At 39.5% G+C, this 19,367-nt stretch overlaps 1 protein-coding gene and 1 pseudogene across 4 annotated transcripts in view; both read right to left on the bottom strand.

Moving 5' to 3' along the window:
• Positions 1-19,367, bottom strand: part of LOC120932468 (protocadherin alpha-C2-like) — a 385,799-nt gene that overhangs the window by 297,469 nt on the left and 68,963 nt on the right. The gene's annotated exons all lie outside the window — the stretch shown is intronic.
• Positions 13,993-15,919, bottom strand: LOC120932472 (annotated as a pseudogene).

Raw genomic sequence — 19,367 nt, 5'->3', positions numbered from 1 at the left:
CAAATCGAGTGTACGACCACCATATATATTATTTATTTATATACACCCTCTATTGTATTTTAATTTAATTATAGTATTATATTCATTCCTTATCATCAGTTGATATGGGAGCCCCTCACTATTATGAATATAGATACAATTAGGTTTTACCCCTTTTATGAAATATAAGGATTTTAAACATATTTTAATATATATTATCCATATAAACTTTATTACTGTACAACCCTTTTATTACTGAAAAATAAAGGAATATATTATATACATCAAGTGCCAATATAAAACCACAGCGCTATGAGAATAAATAAATATTCAAATCTAAATATATACAAGTGTACAATGTGATAACACAATTATAAGTGATTAACCTCATACACTGTAAACATGCAAAAAAATTATTATATAATAATATTAATAAGTGAAAAAAAGTCCGTGATGTAACATAAAAGACGTGAAGTATAAAGAAAAAAGTTCATGTAACTTCAATGTGATTAATCCACTTTTCCAGGACTTCCACCACACCTCAGTGTTCAGTGCTCCAATCCCCCCTCACAGTGGACACTCACCACAATACTATGCCTCCCACTCTCGTGTTTGGCTAACGAGCTTGTAATAAGAGTATCTCCACGGTGTCACCAGTAAATGAATTCCAGTATTAAATGCAAGGATGTTCCAAGTAGCAATGCAAAAAAAGAAAGGTGCACAATAGTGTAAAAACGTAAGACCAGTTTAATAAAAACACTCAAATGAACCTCCAAAAGTTGCACTCACAAACAAACTCAAATGTAAAACTTTGTGTATGAACAGATCGCTGCACACTTCAAAATCCTCAACTGCAGATAACAGTGGTCACAGCGGACCCTCGGTCAACTGGATAATCTCACCGCAATCCTCGGCACAGCACACCACTTCAAACGATAACTCTTATCTTTGGTAATTCCAAACAGCTACGAGATGGCTGCTAGCAGTCTTAGATGTAACTTGGAACTTTTTAAACATGGATTAGTCCACGCCCCGACATGTTTCGACTTCCTGTCTTATTCATGGGTATGGCCGAATCACCCCTTCCCCTCTTTTATATATATTCAGGGATGCTATCAGCGAATAGGATCAGACAGTGACGATTGACACCCCGCCTCTTGCGTGTGTATATCGCACCATCTGAAACAGCGAGAACGTCACCCGGTCACGTGTGCTTCAGTGTCCAATGGGGTGAGATCATCGCCGTTGTCTATGGGCGGGAGCTGTGTATAGCGTCTCACTCATCACTACAGCAACGAGGAGCGCAGCCAATCATGCTGCGCTTCTCTTGTATCCAATCAGTTTACCGCAGGATGACCAATGAGCGTAGGCTATCGTCAGGGTGCCGCGTTGTCCTAACAACGGGGGACGCAGCCAACTGGTCACGTGTACCCCGTGGCCAATAGACAATATTCGCAGCGTTAACCCAGACGGAGATGCGGTGTATACCGGATACACTGACATGTCACACAACGGTCTACTTTTAAAGAAAAAAAACAAACTGATAGGTTGATAGTAGTACAAATATAGATTAAAAAATGAAATTGTGTGGGCATAATAGCACTTATCAAAAACTGGGGGTAACTAATGATCTAAAAAAGGGGACAGTCTCTCGAGGATCCCCGTGACCACCAATCCTCAGTTTTGACACACATCTCAATAATGGTCATACATTCATTAGATAAATAGAGTACTTACATCATTAAAAATTAAAATTAGCACTATAACTATGATCTGACATACATATATTGTAGAATTATTAACTAAAATAGTTAAATTCACATTAAACTAAATATAAAAAATATAAAAATTACTATATTAGATTATGTTCTATACATCTACATATTAACACGAGAGGAGCCCAGCCATTCCATTCGGGTCAACATACCTTAAGGTAACTCTCGTGCATATAGATGAATACGCAAATTGAGTTTAAATTAAATTAAACAATTAATAGTAATTACATATGGAATGAATGGTTAATGATCAATAATGATTGAGGATAAACAAGTTTAAATGAATTAAAATCCAGACATCATAATAACCAGATGAATTTACATAGAGTCTAGGTGTCTAACCACAATACTGACAACTGCAAAGATAAGGGTTTAAACTGGTATCGCCCATGCTAATATAGCTTATTACCCTGCAGTTCAATACTGGGTACAACCCAGAACCGAACATTAGAAGATAAACTGTTCACCCATAACATATATTAATGATATAGATAAACAACCTGAGTATGGAGAGTATAGTGTAGGAGCTATATACCTCAAGAATTATTGATAAAGCAATTGAGGTCAACTTCTATATTTAAACCCCGAGGCTGGAGACATTTAAGCAGATATATCCACTGGGTTTCGCGCTGTGAGAGGTCCCTTATTCTGTTTGAACCCCTCCAACCGAAGTACACCACGTCGATCCCACAAAATTGAATCAGAGATGGGTCCTGTTTATGTCTCTTTTTAAAATGCATCGAGACGCTGTGATATTCAAAGCCCTTTTTTATGTTCGCTAAGTGTTCAGCGATTCGCACCCTGAGCAATCTTTTAGTTCTCCCCACATAGAGTAAACCACAGGGGCACCATAATAAATAGACTACATAGGAGGAGTTGCACGTGCTGAATTCTTTAATTTCAAAAGATCTACCATCACTTCCTGTTATTTCACATTTACCCCTGTTGTGTGTTTGTACTGTTCGACAACATATGCACCTTCGACAGGGAAAAAAACCTTTTAAGTCAATTTTTATAGAAGGATTGGGGGGATCCAGAATTTTTCGGACAACTCTATCTCCAAAATTTGGTGCCTTTCGGTAAATAAACCGAGGCTGCTCTGGTATTACAGTCCCCAAATGTGTATCTCTAGCCAGGATATACCAATGTTTACGAAAGATGGTTTCAATATCCTTATATTGAGAGTGGAAACCTGTTAAAAAACCCCATTGATGTTGACTATTGGATTCAACAGATTCTTTCTTCCTTAGACATTGTTCCCTCGGTACATCTGCTACATCTCTTATGATGTTATTCAATTTAGTTTCATTGTACCCCTTCTGTACAAATCTCTGTTTCAACATAGTTGCTTGTTCTATATAGTCAGATTCCTCAGTACAATTTCTCCTCACTCTTAGGAACTGTCCTTTCGGAATATTGCTTATCCACGCCGGGTGGTGCCCGCTTCGGATCGACAAGTAGCTGTTCCGATCCGTCGTTTTGAAATGTACCTTGGTCTTCAATATTCCATCTAGATGTTCAATATTGACATCAAGGAAATCGACTGAACTCATACTGATATTGTATTCAAGCTTGATGTTATTTCTATTGTTATTAAGATCTGTCAGGAACAATCTCAGATCCACCTCCGATCCCTCCCATATGAGTAAGAGATCGTCGATGAATCTGCGGTAGAAAATAAGCTGTTGTTTCTGGTTGCGGAAGATATATCTATCCTCCCATTCCGCCATGAACAGGTTGGCGAGGCTGGGAGCAAACTTTGCTCCCATAGCCACGCCAACCTGCTGCGAGAAGAAAAAGCCATTGAACCAGAAATAGTTGTGCGCCATGCAGAACTCTAAGGCATGGCCCAGAAATTTCTTTTGGACATGGGGAATGTCGTCCCTCCTGCTCAGTGCCCAATTTAATGCCAGCGCAGCGTCCTCATGTTGAATTATGGTATAAAGGGACGCTACGTCCGCTGTTACCAAAATAATGTTGGACTCAGGATTAATATTTAATAGTTCCAAAGATGTCAATAAGTCCGTCGTGTCCTTCAGAAACGCCTTAGTGTTACGAACACTGGGCTGGAGGAACTTGTCTAAGTACTCTCCCAACCTGGCAGTTACTGATCCAATCCCATTTACAATGGGCCGGGCCGGTGGGACTGTTGGGTGTTTATGAATCTTCGGAAGCGTGTATATCACAGGAGTCCTACACACAGAAGGGGCCAGATAGGCTTTTTCTTTGGCATTGAGGGCCTTGGTCCGGTATCCCCAACAAACTAGAGCATCTAGTTGAGATTTATAATCCTCAGTGGGGTCTGAGCCCAATCTCCTGTAAGTGGTAGGGTCGCTCAACAGTGTGGTCAGTTGGTTCAGATAAAACTCCTTATCCATAACGACCACCCCGCCCCCCTTGTCCGCAGGGCGGATGATAATCTCTTTATTATTTTCAAGGCTTTTTATTCCTTCCTTAATAAAATCTGGGTTAACCTTCTTCTTTTGGGGAAGTTCATCAATGTCCTTCAGCACTAACTGCTTAAAGACCTCGATGTAATGATTATTTGGGTTTTGGGGATTAAATAGGGATCTATTCTTCAGGCCACTATCTATGTGCACAGGTGCAGCATTACTCTTTAAAGATGATTCTGCCGGATGACTCAGAAAGTATTTTTTCATATTAAGAGTCCTTATAAATTTATGAGTGTCGATGTACAAATTAAACTTGTTCATGACTCTCCTTGGTGCACATTTTAGGCCAGTGTTTAGTATGTTCAGCTCTTTCGGATTCAACACTACTTTACTTAAATTGAAGATCCCTGTATTTAGGTTTTCCTCGGTCTTTTCTTTGGATTGCTTTCTCCGTCCGGCCCTACAGCCCCTTCTTCTCTTTGGGGGTAGTCCCCATTCTTGGAGTGAGGATGTGGTTGTCCATTCCTGTCCACCCCCCTGTTGTGAGTAGTATGAGGGGGTCTCCTCGGGGTTGTTCCTCTCCCCCTCCCCCTCTGCCCTAAAAAAGGCTGTGGTTGATGATAATAATGATTAGGTGCTGGGTGTGCATACCACTGTTGATATTCTTGTTGAGGGTAATACTGACAATGGTTATGTTCACCCTGTGTATAATAAGGGCGAGGTGATTGATGATTTTGGCCATATTGGTAATCATCTCTCTCTCGTCTAGGTGCTGCAGGTGATTCAAATTGTGGACCATACTGTCCACTTCCAGAAGCCTGTGAGTCAGAGTTCCGTCTCTGATTTGGCAGTAGATGTTCACTTTTCCTCATTGTGGCTTTCCCGGTAGTTTGTTTAATTGAATCCTTTTTCTGACTCGCGGGGTTCGTTTTTTGTACAGGTTTGACTCCCTCGTTCGCGTTGTCAGTTCCGGCAGCATTTTGCCATGCATATATCTTATCATTCTTGAAATCTTCGGAGTCTCGGTTATATTTCTTAACCTTTCTCTTCTGTGTTTCCCTATCAACTTTCTCCAGTTTTTTTTTCATGTTCGTATTAAATTCTTTAATCATGGCAGAGTCATTAATTGGTACTAATTTGTCTTGTATGATTTTGATTTTATCATTAATCATACTCAACTTAATTTGTTTCCTTTTCAGAACTAATACCTGTAAATCCATCCCCACTTTATCAAAGAATTTTTTCCATTCATCCATATATTTAGTCTCGTGGAGACCATCCTGGGGAGTCACCTCCCACCTTAAACTCCTAAAAATCAGACCCTCCTTATTATAGTGCTCGAACGTAAACACATCCCACCAGGCTTTTATTTGTTTCTCTAATAGAATCTCCAAGGATTTTTAAATCCCTGGATAATCTTCCTCACAGTCTGTCATTTCATGACTAGTGGAGAAAATTGTGTCAGCACTCAATTGCCTATTCATCAAATAATTGATGGATTCCATGGCTGCTAGTAGTTAAAAAGTATAGAAATGTAATAATTGGGATATCACAATTGCGCCCGACTGATAACCCACTACTGCGCCAGTCTGGAAAAGAAGTTAAAGCGCCTAGCTGCTGTTTAAATAAATATTATGTGAAAAATAAAGGAATATATTATATACATCAAGTGCCAATATAAAACCACAGCGCTATGAGAATAAATAAATATTCAAATCTAAATATATACAAGTGTACAATGTGATAACACAATTATAAGTGATTAACCTCATACACTGTAAACATGCAAAAAAAATATTATATAATAATAATAATAAGTGAAAAAAAGTCCGTGATGTAACATAAAAGACGTGAAGTATAAAGAAAAAAGTTCATGTAACTTCAATGTGATTAATCCACTTTTCCAGGACTTCCACCACACCTCAGTGTTCAGTGCTCCAATCCCCCCTCACAGTGGACACTCACCACAATACTATGCCTCCCACTCTCGTGTTTGGCTAACGAGCTTGTAATAAGCGTATTACTATATAATGGATACAGTATATACAATGTATTTTAGCCATGAGCGACATCTAGTGGTCACGTATTGGTGATGTCTTGGCTCTGGCGTTAGTTTTAATTACACTTTGATTTATGGATATCACCTATATATGCCCTCTCCATGGCCTATATATTTTTTATAATTTTTTATAACTTTTTATATTTTGCTGGCTCCGAGGATATCAATCAGAAATACAACGTTTTGTCCATGAGAATATAGCCCTCGTTATCTCTGATGTATTGTCTCGAGTGCCAAGTTATGTATTGCTATATGTCCCCTTTAGCATGTCCGATACATAGTACATCGTGGTCTCCAACAAAATGGCCGCGTTGAGACTTCCGGTTTTTCGGAGATATAAACAACATCCACACTACCAATCAGATTCCCCAGACGAAGACACGTGGTGTCGTAACGCGTAGGGATTGGAGGACGTACACCCGGAGTGAAGTAAGCTGGCGATTGACACGCCGCTTGTTTATTCCTTCGTTGCACATTGTTTTTAGTTTCCTATGTAAGCGCAGGTTTTTCCTCAATAAAATATTACACCTGCACCATACGATACCTCACTATGGGAGTCCCCTCTCTTTCTCTTTCTTGCTTTTATTACCCATTCGGTATTGAGGAGCACCTGACCCACTAGAGGGAGGATTCACTAGACCGAGAGAGGAAGCATTTGTGACCACCCATAGAAGGCTGCGAGTGACCTGTACATCATTGCCCATTAAGGAGGGCTGAGAGGTAAGAGTCCCGGGAGCTCAGCTAGGGATCTGAATTATCTTCTATCACACGGCTGTGTTTCTATCATCGAGCTGGTGCTCATCTTCATCCAGTGCATACAGTGCATCCATTCTGACAGCTGATTCGTGCTTATTTTTTGGGACTGGACTCTCCCATTTTTATTTCTTTGCACACACCTGTTCATATTTTTGCACTTTTTGAGTACTATATATATATATATTTTTTTGGACTCACTACACTGCACTCTATTTTTGATATTTTATAATCTATTTTTATTTTTGATATATTCTATGCTGAATTCTGTCAGCTCCTACATTAATTAGTTCACTACTTTATGCTACTAATTTGTATTTTTATGTGATACCATTAGTTCACCAGCGTGATATTTCTGCGCAGAATCTTTCTTTTTATTTGTATCCTTGTTCAATGTTATGTAAACATTACTAGGTTTTGCTGCACTATTATATTTTTGGTGGGTTCATTCATTTAGGGTCTGTTTTAGCGCAAAAGCACTTGTCACCTTAAATCCCAAGAATACCATATTTACCAAAAATACCAGACCCTATCATGGTTAAGGCTATTCTTGTATTTGTCAACACTATTGTTAAATAAAAATCTGAAATGGATACATGTTGTTAATACTTTTTAAAATACTTCTTCATGTCTTCATGAGTAAAAATATGAGTGATTTTGCCTTTATTGTCATTTAGTCAAAATTACAACTTCTTTGACTTACAATTTTCATAAAAATTTTATGGCGAATTGATATTTGAATTGCTTTGTTCGTTCATGGTCTTAAAGATAGTGCTGCATTGTACTAAAATGAATCCTTCTATACAGATTAGTGCATCTGAATGATGTACAGTAAATGCCAAGGATTGGAGTGGATCACGACCTATCAATTAAAAGAATGCATTAAAATTATTTCAGATAGTATACAGGATCAATATTACTAAATTAGCCTACATCAGATTCTTCAGCATTTGCTACTTCTGGAAGTATCAGATGACTGTGTCCTCTGCCAGCTGCCAAGTTCAGTATTTCAAAACGTTGTCACTGCTGTGTTGTGTAGTGAATGTAGTGCAAAGCTTGTCATGAGTATATCAAGCTGCTTGTCCACAGCAATTTTTATTGATGCGTGAGGAAAGAGTCCCTCAGTTATAAGAGTCCCCCAATTATATGTAATCATAAAATTGCTTTGTTAAAGCAGCTTGGTGTGTGTATGATGAACTATGAAATGTCCAGCTTGATACTAGTGGCACTATCCATCAGAGCCATTGCAGCACCCTTTATCTCTCTGATTGCATTGCTGTAAAAACAGTCACAGAACTATTGAAGGCTGAAGAGTATGTAGAGGCAGTGGAATGAGGGGTCACAGCAATAAGCTGGACCAGCATGGGCTGGCTCAAAGGGGGATACAGCTGTTTGTTCCCCCTCCCCTATTTTCTTTTTCAGGTCACAGGAGCTGCCGCATGTTCCCCGGGCAGTAACAGCTGCGGGATTGGATGCGGGGCGGCTGAGCAGCCGATTGGTCAATTTGCGTGGCTAGCAGCCCCTGCCAACAGGAGCCTATTTAAGGGACCAGGTGAGGTGGCTCACACCGTCCCTGATGTGCAGCGACAAGCAGCGGCGCGCCTCTCCCCTCATCAGCATGGGTTCCTCCAGCGGCAGTGAGGAGCTCCTTTGTAGGTTACTTGAAAGGGCGGAGAGCAGAAGAGGGGAGGAGTGGCTGAGGCAGTGCCTGGCAGAAGAGGTCAGCTCAGCTTCGCCAGCAGCTGGCTCTAAGGTGACAGCAGCCGGGGGCGGTACCAGGAAGCAGCCTGGTCGGAAGACTAAACGGCAGAAAATGAGTGCTCCTCCACAGCTGTTAAGCCAGGAGGGAGCAGTGATTCAGAGTGCATCCTGCCAACAAGGGAACAGCGCTACTCCTCCTCTAGCTGAGGGCACGAGTGGGCAAACGACAGTTCCTGAGGGTGAGAGTAATGCTAATGCTCATGCTGCAAAGTTTTCAGTTTTGATTGATTCTCTGTCTAACATCTTACACCAGTTTAAGGGGGCACATAGTAATGGTGCAGATAATGTTTGTGTCACACAGGGTGCTCGGATGTCCGGTGCTGGAGGTAATGTTATGAACTTGGGTGAGTTTACAGGTGCACAGCTGACTGGTGCTGAGCAAAGAATGCATTTGCAAGGTTACACATTAAATGAAGGTCAGAGGGCACAGATGTCTGGTGCGGGACATGTGGCTTATAGTATTACTGATGATTATGCTAATATGCAAGAGAATATTGGTGCTATTTGGCAAGAGTCTGGTGACCCCGCCATGCAGGTCACAGATACAAGTTTGTCCCGCTCCAGGTTACTATATCCACCTATGTCTGGGTTACTATATCCACCTATGTCTGGGAACCCTGTTTTGCCACTTAGACCTTCCGCTGTAACAGTCGGTGAATCCTCATTTAAAGAGCCACTTCCATGCGTTTTGTTGCCGCTGGGTTTTCATCTGCCAAAGGCGGTGAAGGAAAAAATATGAATGGGTGAATTCCTCGATATTTTGTCATTGTTACCAGCTTCTAAAGAATTCTTGACTAAGTCAGACAGACAAACGGGTGATAGAACGGAGGAGGATAGGAGGAGGGCAATCCCCAAGACCTTCCAGAATTGGTTGCAAGCCTTCTGCATTTATGCAGCGGTCATGGGGGAACGTTTCCCTGGGAAGTGTTCAGGTTTATTTCAACACCTGGATATAATTGCTGAGGCCTTTCGCCACTTTGGCGGCTCAGCATGGTTTACATAAGACGAAAATTTTCGGCAGAAGCTAGCAGTCCATCCCTCTTTACACTGGGGGTCGAAGGACGTGGGCTTATGGCTTAACCTTATGCTACCAGCAAGGCCACAGTTTACTCCTCGACCTCAGCCCAATGCTCAGAGTGCATTTCGGAAGGGGTTTTGTTTTGCATTTAACGAGGGACAATGCAAATTATTGTCGAATTGCAGATTAAAACATGAATGCTCATACTGCAATGGTACCCACGCGGCAAGAAGATGTTTTCGCAAAGCTGCCGCAAACACGTTTCAGTCAGCACCTAGAACCCATGGTAAAGGCCCTGACACGGGTAAGCCTAGTAAAAATGCGCCCTTGGTTAGAGCGATATCCCGACCACAGGATGGCAGCTCTATTAACTGAAAGGTTTACTGACGGTTTCTTGGCACCCTCTTTTAAGGGCCCGGGGTGTACAATGGTACATAATTTATTGTCTGCCTTTACGCATGCTGCTATGGTCCAGGATAAAATATCCAAAGAGCTGCTAGATGGCAGAATTGCCAGCCCCTTTTCTTATCCTCCGTTTTCAGATTTTCGTTTATCCCCTTTAGGCATTGTGCCAAAAAAAAGAAGAAGGCTGCTTTAGAATGATCCATCATCTCTCTTACCCTCCGGCCTCATCCTTAAATGACAAAGTTTCAAATATTGAGGTACCAGTATGTTATTCTTCATTTGACGAAGCTCTAGTTCTGCTGAGACGGGCAGGCCAAGGGTCACTACTGACCAAGGCTGACATTAAGTCAGCCTTTCGCCTCCTCCCAGTACACCCGCAAGGTTTCAACTCCTTGGGGTTTCAGTTCATGGGGCAATTTTACTTTGACAAATGCATGCCCATGGGGTTTCCTCTATAATGTTTTTATTTCGAAGGCTTTTCGTCCTTTCTACACTGGGTCGTGTCAGAAATCATACCCCAGAGCTATGTCCTCCATTACCTGGACGATTTTTTGTTTGTTGGTCCAGCAGGGTCCTCAGTTTGCATGGAAACTTTACAGGTGTTCTTTAACATCTGTAGGGATTTCGGAGTTCCCCTGGCACATGACAAAACAGTTTTACCCTCTGTTTCCATTGAGTTTCTGGGAATCACCATTGACTCTGAACGGATGGAATTCAGATTGCCAAAACAAAAAATACAGAAGATGTCTTTGCTGATCTCAGGCTTTCTAGCCAGAAAGAAGGTTTTACTAAAAGAAGCCCAGTCTCTTCTGGGGCTTTTTGCTTTCGTAGCTAGAATTATTCCCATGGCTAGGGTTTTCTCACACAGGTTTTCACTAGCTATCAAAGGCATCAAGAGCCCTTATTCTCATGTTTGTATTTCCAAAAGCAGTAGGGAAGATTTAAAAATTTGGGATTCCTTTCTAAGCAATTTTAATGGTACATCAGTATGGCAGCAGGAATTCGTAGATAGCAACCAATTGGAATTCTTTACAGACGCAGCCGGGTCTTCAGGCTTCGGGGCTTTTCTGAATGGTCAGTGGTGTGCTAGCGAATGGTATACGGAGTGGCGTCAGAAGGAGATTCTGCAGAACTTAGTCTTTCTGGAGTTATTCCCTGTCATTGTTGCGGTGGTAATTTGGAAAGACACCTTTATGGATCGGAGAATTTTGGTTCACACGAATAATAAGGGTGTCTTTTTTGCCATCAATACTCTATCTTCAAAGTCTGAGCCAGTTATAAAACGGTTACGTTTCCTGGTGTTACATTGTATGTGCTTTAATATCTGGTTGAAAGCTGAACACATAGCGGGCATAGAGAATAACATAGCTGACGCTTTGTCTTGTTCACAGTTCGAGAGATTCCAGGACTTGGCCCCGTCAGCGGATCAACATGGCACCCCTTACCCAGATTTCCTCTGGGGCTTAATTTGGGACTAATATTCACTAACCTCAAGGCCTCGGTATCGGAGAAGACGTGGCTGGATTATAGGCATTCATGGAGCAAGTGGTGTTCTTTCTGTCAGGATGCGGGTTTGGATTCGTTGTCCGATTTTCTTCCTACGTTGCTTTATCTTTTCTGTCTTTCCTTATTCAATCTCACCTTAGCCCAGCTTCCATTAGTAAAATTTTAGCGGGTGTCTCTTTCTTTCTAAAATTCACGGGTTCCCCTGCCCTGACTTCATTTTTCCAAGTTTCTCAAGTTCTCAAAGGTCTTAGGAGAGCTAATCCATCGATTGACAATAGGCGTCCGATATCGATCTCCTTGTTGGGCAGCCTTCTTGGTATTTTGCAAGAGGTTTGTTCATCAGAATTCGAGTGCCTTCTTTTCAAAGCCGCGTTCTCAGTTGCCTTTTTTGGAGCCCTTAGAGTAGGTGAATTTACAGCAGCTAATAAACGTTCATTTTCTTTTCTACGTTTTTCTCCTGTCCATTTAGACGGAGGGTTACTTCATCTTTTCCTTTGCAGATCTAAGACCTCCCAGGATGGTAGAGGTCGTTGGTTCTGTTTGTCAAGCTCCCCGAATAGGGCCATTTGTCCGGTACTTCATGTCTCAAATTATGTTTTAGTTAGGCCTTTGGCTGGTGACTCATTTTTTATTCATGAAGATTTATCCTCTTTAACAAGGTATCAATTCTCAGCTGTGTTGACTGCTTGTTTAAAGCGTCTGAACCTGTCAGGTTTCCGTTTTTCCACTCATTCGTTCAGAATCGGGGCGGCCACCACAGCTGACTCCCTTGGTTTTTCAGAGAGTAAATTGAAAAATATAGGACGTTGGGGTAGTGGCAGATATAAAATTTATGTCCGCCCTAGTCTTCTAACCCTTTAAACCTACTTTTTCAGATCACACCAGGACAGTCGTTTGGATAGTAGGTCACTCCTACGTCTTCTGGGCTGCCAAGCATTCTGGATCCAGATCCTACTCTTCTAATCGAGGTCTGGATACCGATTTATTTATGGATTTATGGTCAGGAGTCAGGGGGATGCGTTGGTGCAATATTATAGAACATCTAGCTTATTTATCCAGCATTTGGCCTTCCCCCCAAATTCTAGTCATTCATACCTGGGAAAATTTAGTACATGGGATTTGTTGTGCGAGATGAAGTTAGATCTGCATTCCATAACTCTGATGTTTCCAGGCGCTGTATTGTCATATTCTGAGATGGTCCCCAGGCTTTTGTGGTCTCCTCAGGGCAGCCTTTTTTATGTAGATAGGATCAACAGGCGTCTGAACAGGACGATCCATAGCTTTATGTCTTCCATTGGTGGGTTTTCATTTCGCCATTCTGAGTTGAAAGGGTTTTTGCCAGGTTTATTTCGGAAAGACAAAGTCCACCTATCATTTATAGGCCTGGACATTTTCAAAATGGGCCTCCAGAGTCTTATTGAATTGGCCGCGTTTGTGGGGGGGCCCCAGACAGTAGCTTCGCTGCTGGCCGTGGCCGGTGGGGAGTAGTCATCCAGCTTTGGCTGGATGGACACCAATTAATTTTATTAAAGAAAGTTTAGCCAAGATGGCTTAATTATTTTATTTATTTGAGGATTGTAACCCCCCACCTTGTGGATGACACCATGGCCAATTTAAATCCAAATTCAATAAATGTGTTGTATTACATTGGTGTGTTGTCTCTTTCATTCTATATACCTTTGTGCTAGCCCATGAGGGGTCACAGCAATAAGCTGGACCGGCATGGGCTGACTCAAAGGAGGATACAGCTGTTTGTTCCCCCTCCCCTGTTCTCTTTTGCAGGTCACAGGAGCTGCCACATGTTCCCCGGGCAGTAACAGCTGCGGGATTGGATGCGGGGCGGCTGAGCAGCCGATTGGTCAATTTGCGCGGCTAGCAGCCCACGCCAACAGGAGCCTATTTAAGGGACCGGTTGAGGCGGCTGCTCACACCGTCCCTGACGTGCAGCAACGCCCACCCGCCCTCCCTTCATCAAGTAATGATGTCGTCCAAATTGGGGAGTAGTCATCCAGCTTTGGCTGGATGGACACCAATTAATTTTATTAAAGATAGTTTAGCCAAGATGGCTTATTTATTTTATTTATTTGAGGATTGTAACCCCCCACCTTGTGGATGACACGGTGGCCAATTTAAATCCAAATTCAATAAATGTGTTGTATTACATTGGTGTGTTGTCTCTTTTATTCTATATACCTTTGTGCTAGCCCATGTAGTAAAGGTAGGAGGCCTTTTTTCATGGGATAATATCTGCAGTTAATTTTCGTATATTCGATGCATCATATTAGGAAAAATAAAAATTAAATATTACGTTTATTGTTGTAAAACCGGTAGAAAGATAAATATATATTCATATTAAAGTACCTGATATGATGCATTTAGCAGGGCCCTTGTTTGGTTGACATTTTCTTCATTGTTTGGTGTTTGAGAGCTATTTGGAGTGAAAACTATTAAGTCACTTTTTCGTTGTAATGGGTTTGAACATACTCTGTACTGATTTTGTTGAGAGTACACCCAACTACCTCTAGTGTTTGAGCAGATCTTGTAATTTTCCTTTAGGTCATTCACTTCATCTCTGCATTTTTGCCATCTTAAGACAGTGAAGGCAATTAATGTATTGAGAAATACACTTGATATTATACAGATTGCAGCCACTAAATAGACATTTGCTTCAGTAAATTCTTCAGTAATTCCTTTGGATTCCTGATTATCATACAGAATTTCTTCTCCAGACTCCACCAAAGAGATGACAATTTCTGTAACTGCTGTCATGGCTGGCTCTCCATGGTCCAGAGCAATCACTATTAGTCTATATTCTTCATTATCTGAATCTGTAAAGGAACGTTTTAAAATAATTTCTCCTGTGTGCTGAGATATAACAAATGGAATTTTCCCTGAGAGATTCTTCAAGTGGTAGGATAACAAAGCGTTGTATCCAGAATCAATATCTACTGCTCTTACTTTAGTAACCAAGTGTCCAGGCTGAATTGTCTTTGGAGTTTTTGATGTCAATGCAGGAAAAAGTGGCATGAAGAAGGGAGCATTGTCATTGATAGCTTCAATAAAAATATTTAGAGTAAGATTTGAATTAAGTGGAGGTAAACCAGCATCAGTCGCTTTTATGTGACACTGTAAATAAGTCACTTGTTCATGGTCAAATTACACTAAAGCAAATTTGTTTCCATTCTCTGGATTCACTGAGATATAGGAAGTTATGGGGATTGCTTCAACAGTGCTGTCACCAACTGAATATGTGATGAAGGAATTCTGCCCAATATCTGCGTCAGATGCTAATGATGTGTATACATGAGAACCTGGAGGATTGTTTTCTTTGATAACAATTGTATCATATGGTTTTTGAAACAATGGAGCATTGTCATTCACATCACTAATATAATTTTGAAGAGTCTTTGAAGCTGATAGTGGTGGTGTTCCCTTATCTCTTGCTACTATTACCACTTCATGCTGAGATTTTATTTCTCGATCCAGTTTCATATAAACAAATAAAGAAACATCTCCCTTGAATGCTGGGTGTATTTTGTGAGTGAAGAATCAAGAATGTCACACCTAACTTTTGCATTGAGATCTGAATCTTGATCATGGACACTTATGATGGCAACAGTTGTTCCGTTTGGAGAGTTTTCAGGAACAGTTACAGCAAGTGAAGTTACTGCCATCTTAGGAGGATTGTCATTGACATCTACAACAGTCACTAGAACTTTACAATGTCCAACCAATTGGATATCCCCATTATCAACTGCATCTATTTGTATTTCATACATTTGTACCTGTTCAAAATCCACTTCCCTGATAACTTTTAGTTCCCCTGTATGATTGTCCAAACTAAACACTTTGCTGATATCTTCATTTGCTTTTTTACTAAATGTATATAAAATATCACCATTTTATCCTTGGTCCAAATCTGTGGCTTGATAAAATGGCTGATTACATTTTGGAGCATTATCATTAAAATCTTCCACTGTGATAATGATTTCACATGTGCCACTTAATCTTGGCTTAGCACCATCATACGCTGTACGTGTAAGATTGTGAACAGACTGCTTTTCTCTGTCTAGAAATGTCTTTAATACAACTTCTAATGATCTGATTTGATTCATGTATCTGGATCATCTGGATCAAAAGGTTTTTGTCTGATATTAAATACACATGATGCAACTAATTAATCAAAGTTTTTTTTTGTCATAGCCTGATACAATTCTAAGACAAATACCTTTGCTTTCCAGGGACACTTCTACTCAGGATCATGAAAACCAGTACTACTTTTGGATATTAAAGAGGAAGTGAAGTGGAATATCAATGTATTTATTATATGGGAAAACATTTTTACAACTATAGCCAAGTGGTAAAGGACAACCGAAGGTATTAGCCAAACTTTTAGGGTAAACAATAAAAAGGGGCATATTTGTAAAGTAATAAATGTGATATTTACCAAATTTTACTGTAGGTTAAACTTCCCGATATATGTGCTTTTACTTTTCATTTAACAAATTAACCACATATTAATGTTTGGCGAATGTTATATTCTCTGCTTTATAAATACGCCCTAAAGTATCTAAAAGTCAACTTGATGTGATGGGTATATCTGCAACATATTTGTGAATTCCTAACTACCTAGCATAGTTATATTATACCAGATTTACAGAGCAATGCAAGGAAGGTGGTAATATCTTGGTAGGGTTTTCTTAATCTTTTAAGCTAGTCATAAAAACACATTTACTAACTAGAATGGGTTATCTAAATATTGTTATTAGTAAGCGTGCTTGCTTTCCTTGTCAGAAAAGCATGCTTGTGAGAAAAGGCTTTTCGAAACAAAATATTTCATTCTATGCTGCTTTTTCAAAAAAATTATTATTCATAGTTTCCAGATAATTTAATAACCAAGACTTAACAGATATACTTACAGAGGAGACAATGTTCACTCAATAAAATGAGAAAATAAAAATGTTAATTATTTATAGACATGTGCATTTGTTTTCGTCCGAATGCATTTTCGTAGGAATTTCAGGTATTTTCATCATCGTTTTAACAAACGATACTGAAAGCACAGAAAACTAATGCACAGAAAACGAAAACCGAAAGATCCGACCTAAACAAATGCTTTATTTTCATTTTCGTTGCGGTCGAATGTGCCTAACCTTATCTCTATTAGTCCAATATTATTCTACATAGAGAGAAAAGATTCGACATAGAGAGAAAAGATTCGACATAGAGAGACATGAAGATTTGACATTGAGAAGAGTCTAAATTTTTTTTTTTTTTTTAAGATTCTGTCGAATCTTTTTTTTTTTTTCTTAGAACATTCGACAGACACCATAAGCCTTCAATGACAGATTCGACATAGAGAGACATGAAGATTCGACATAGAGAGACATGAAGATTCGACATAGAGAGACATGAAGATTCGACATAGAGAGACATAAAGAGTCAATTTTTTTTTTTTTAAGATTCTATCGAACCTTCTTTTTTTTTTAGAACATTCGACAGACACCATAAGCCTTCAATGACAGATTCAACCTTAATTTGGATTTTCGGACGAATGCATTTTTTTAACAAAAAACTAAATAAATATAAATGAATTTCGGGAGTAACTAAATACATGTATTTTTTGGACGAAAACGAAATTACGAAACAAAATATTTCAGTGTGCACATGTCTAATTATTTAATCCTATCCATAAAAAGCAAATTACTGTTTATGTATTTTATCTTCACATATGGATATTTAAAGTGAACACAGGTACAATTTAGATAATAAGTATTAATAATTCCTTTAGTAAACCAATCTTAACCACTTAAAGACCGGCCACCATCATTTGACGGCGGCACAGTGGCTCTCCTGTGTAGATCGGCGTAGGCTCAGTAGCGGGTGATGGCGCACGCTCGCTCCCTATGCATGCTGCAGGAGCGTGCCCGCGGGTCGGGAGGACTCGATGTTCTCCAACTTCCCGTGATTACTTTGTACACAAGGAATTTCCTCGTTCTGACAGTTGACATGACAGGGATTCACTGCTCCCTGTCATCAGGAGCAGTGACCTCTGTCATTTCCTAGGTAGTCCATTCCCGTACAGTTAGAACACACTGAGGGAACACAGTTAACCCTTTGATCGCCCCCTAGTGTTTAACCCCTCACTGTCAGTGTCTTTTATACATTAATCAGTGGTTATGCATAGCACCGATCGCTGTATAAATGTCAATGGTCCCAAAAAAGTGTCAAAAGTGTCCAATCTGTCCGCCACAATGTCGTAGTCATGAAAAAAACACAGATCACCATCATTACTAGTAAAATAATAATAATAATAATAATAATAATAATAATAGAAATGCCATAAAAATGCCTTAAATCTATTACCTATTTTGTAGACGCTATAATTTTTGCACAAACCAATCAATATATGCTTATTGCAATTTTTTTTCCAAAAATATGTAGAAGAATACATATCAGCCTAAACTGATGAAGAAATGTGTTTTAAAAAAAACATTTATGTGGGATATTTAATATAGCAAAAAGTGAAAAATATTGTTTTTTTTCAAAAGTGTCGCTCTTTTTTTGTTTATAGCGCAAACAATTAAAAATGCAGAGGTGATCAAATACCACCAAAAGAAAGCTCTGTTTGTGGGGAAAAAAAGGATGTCAATTTTGTTTGGGTACAACATCACACGACCACACAATTGTCAGTTAAAACAACACAGTGCAGAATCACAAAAAATGCTCTGAAGTAATTAACATATCAGTTTTGTCTACTTATATTTAAACCCATATTGTTGTAAACCAATCCAATAACAGGCTAAAAGTGGTGGAATGAGATGCTTTTCTTCTTTTTTATTATATCAAATACATTTAGTGTTAGCTGATTACTGATACCTGTGATATTTGTTTAAAACAACCATATACATGAATAGATATCACTTAAATTTCACTTTAGCAAATGGACTCAAGCAGGTTACCCTACTCAGGTATTTGACAATAGGGAGTCCTCAATGAGCCTGATAAATAAAAATAAAAAATACATATGTATTGCAAGCCTGTATAAGTACCTGGATGTATGCATTAAAAGTGATCATGATCCCTGAACCTAGCTAATTGCATGCTGATGTTCAATGTGTACAATATGTTTCTAGCATTCCATGTGTGTTGAAAATTCAAATAATGCTTCTTTTGTGCTTTCTGTTGCATACAATGCAATAAGGAATATACATGTCATAATTTTACCTGAAAATAAAAACATTGTTTTAAAAATGAATTTGGGAGTACAAAAAACAATAAAAAATATGCAAGCGCTGGCCAAAACATCAGGACTAAAAAAAACAAATCTGTAGTACTATCCAGCATGTCAATAGGATCTTACCATTGAAATCTCAATACTAATCCGCAGTGTATTAAATCTTGCACGTGCCGTTGTGTGTGTGAACGTATGCATGTGCACATAAAGATACATAAATGAACGTAAAATGTTTTAATGTGTTCTTTTTACAATTTCCTTTAATGATTGCAGTGCACACTATATGTGGGTTGCATGTTTAAAAATCGTAACAGCAACTAGATGGACACTTCAAAACCCATGTATTTATATTAGAATTACCATGTCTTAGCTGATGCAGATTTTGGTGTTGAAGAGTTCATTTCATAGCAACTCTAATTTTTCAGTAAACTCAGCATATGTTAACTGAAGCCTATGTATACCAATGCCCATATAAACAATG

This window comes from Rana temporaria, chromosome 3 (assembly GCF_905171775.1).
Source record: "Rana temporaria chromosome 3, aRanTem1.1, whole genome shotgun sequence".
NCBI lineage: Eukaryota > Metazoa > Chordata > Amphibia > Anura > Ranidae > Rana > Rana temporaria.
This window is presented reverse-complemented; position numbering and strand designations above follow the sequence as displayed.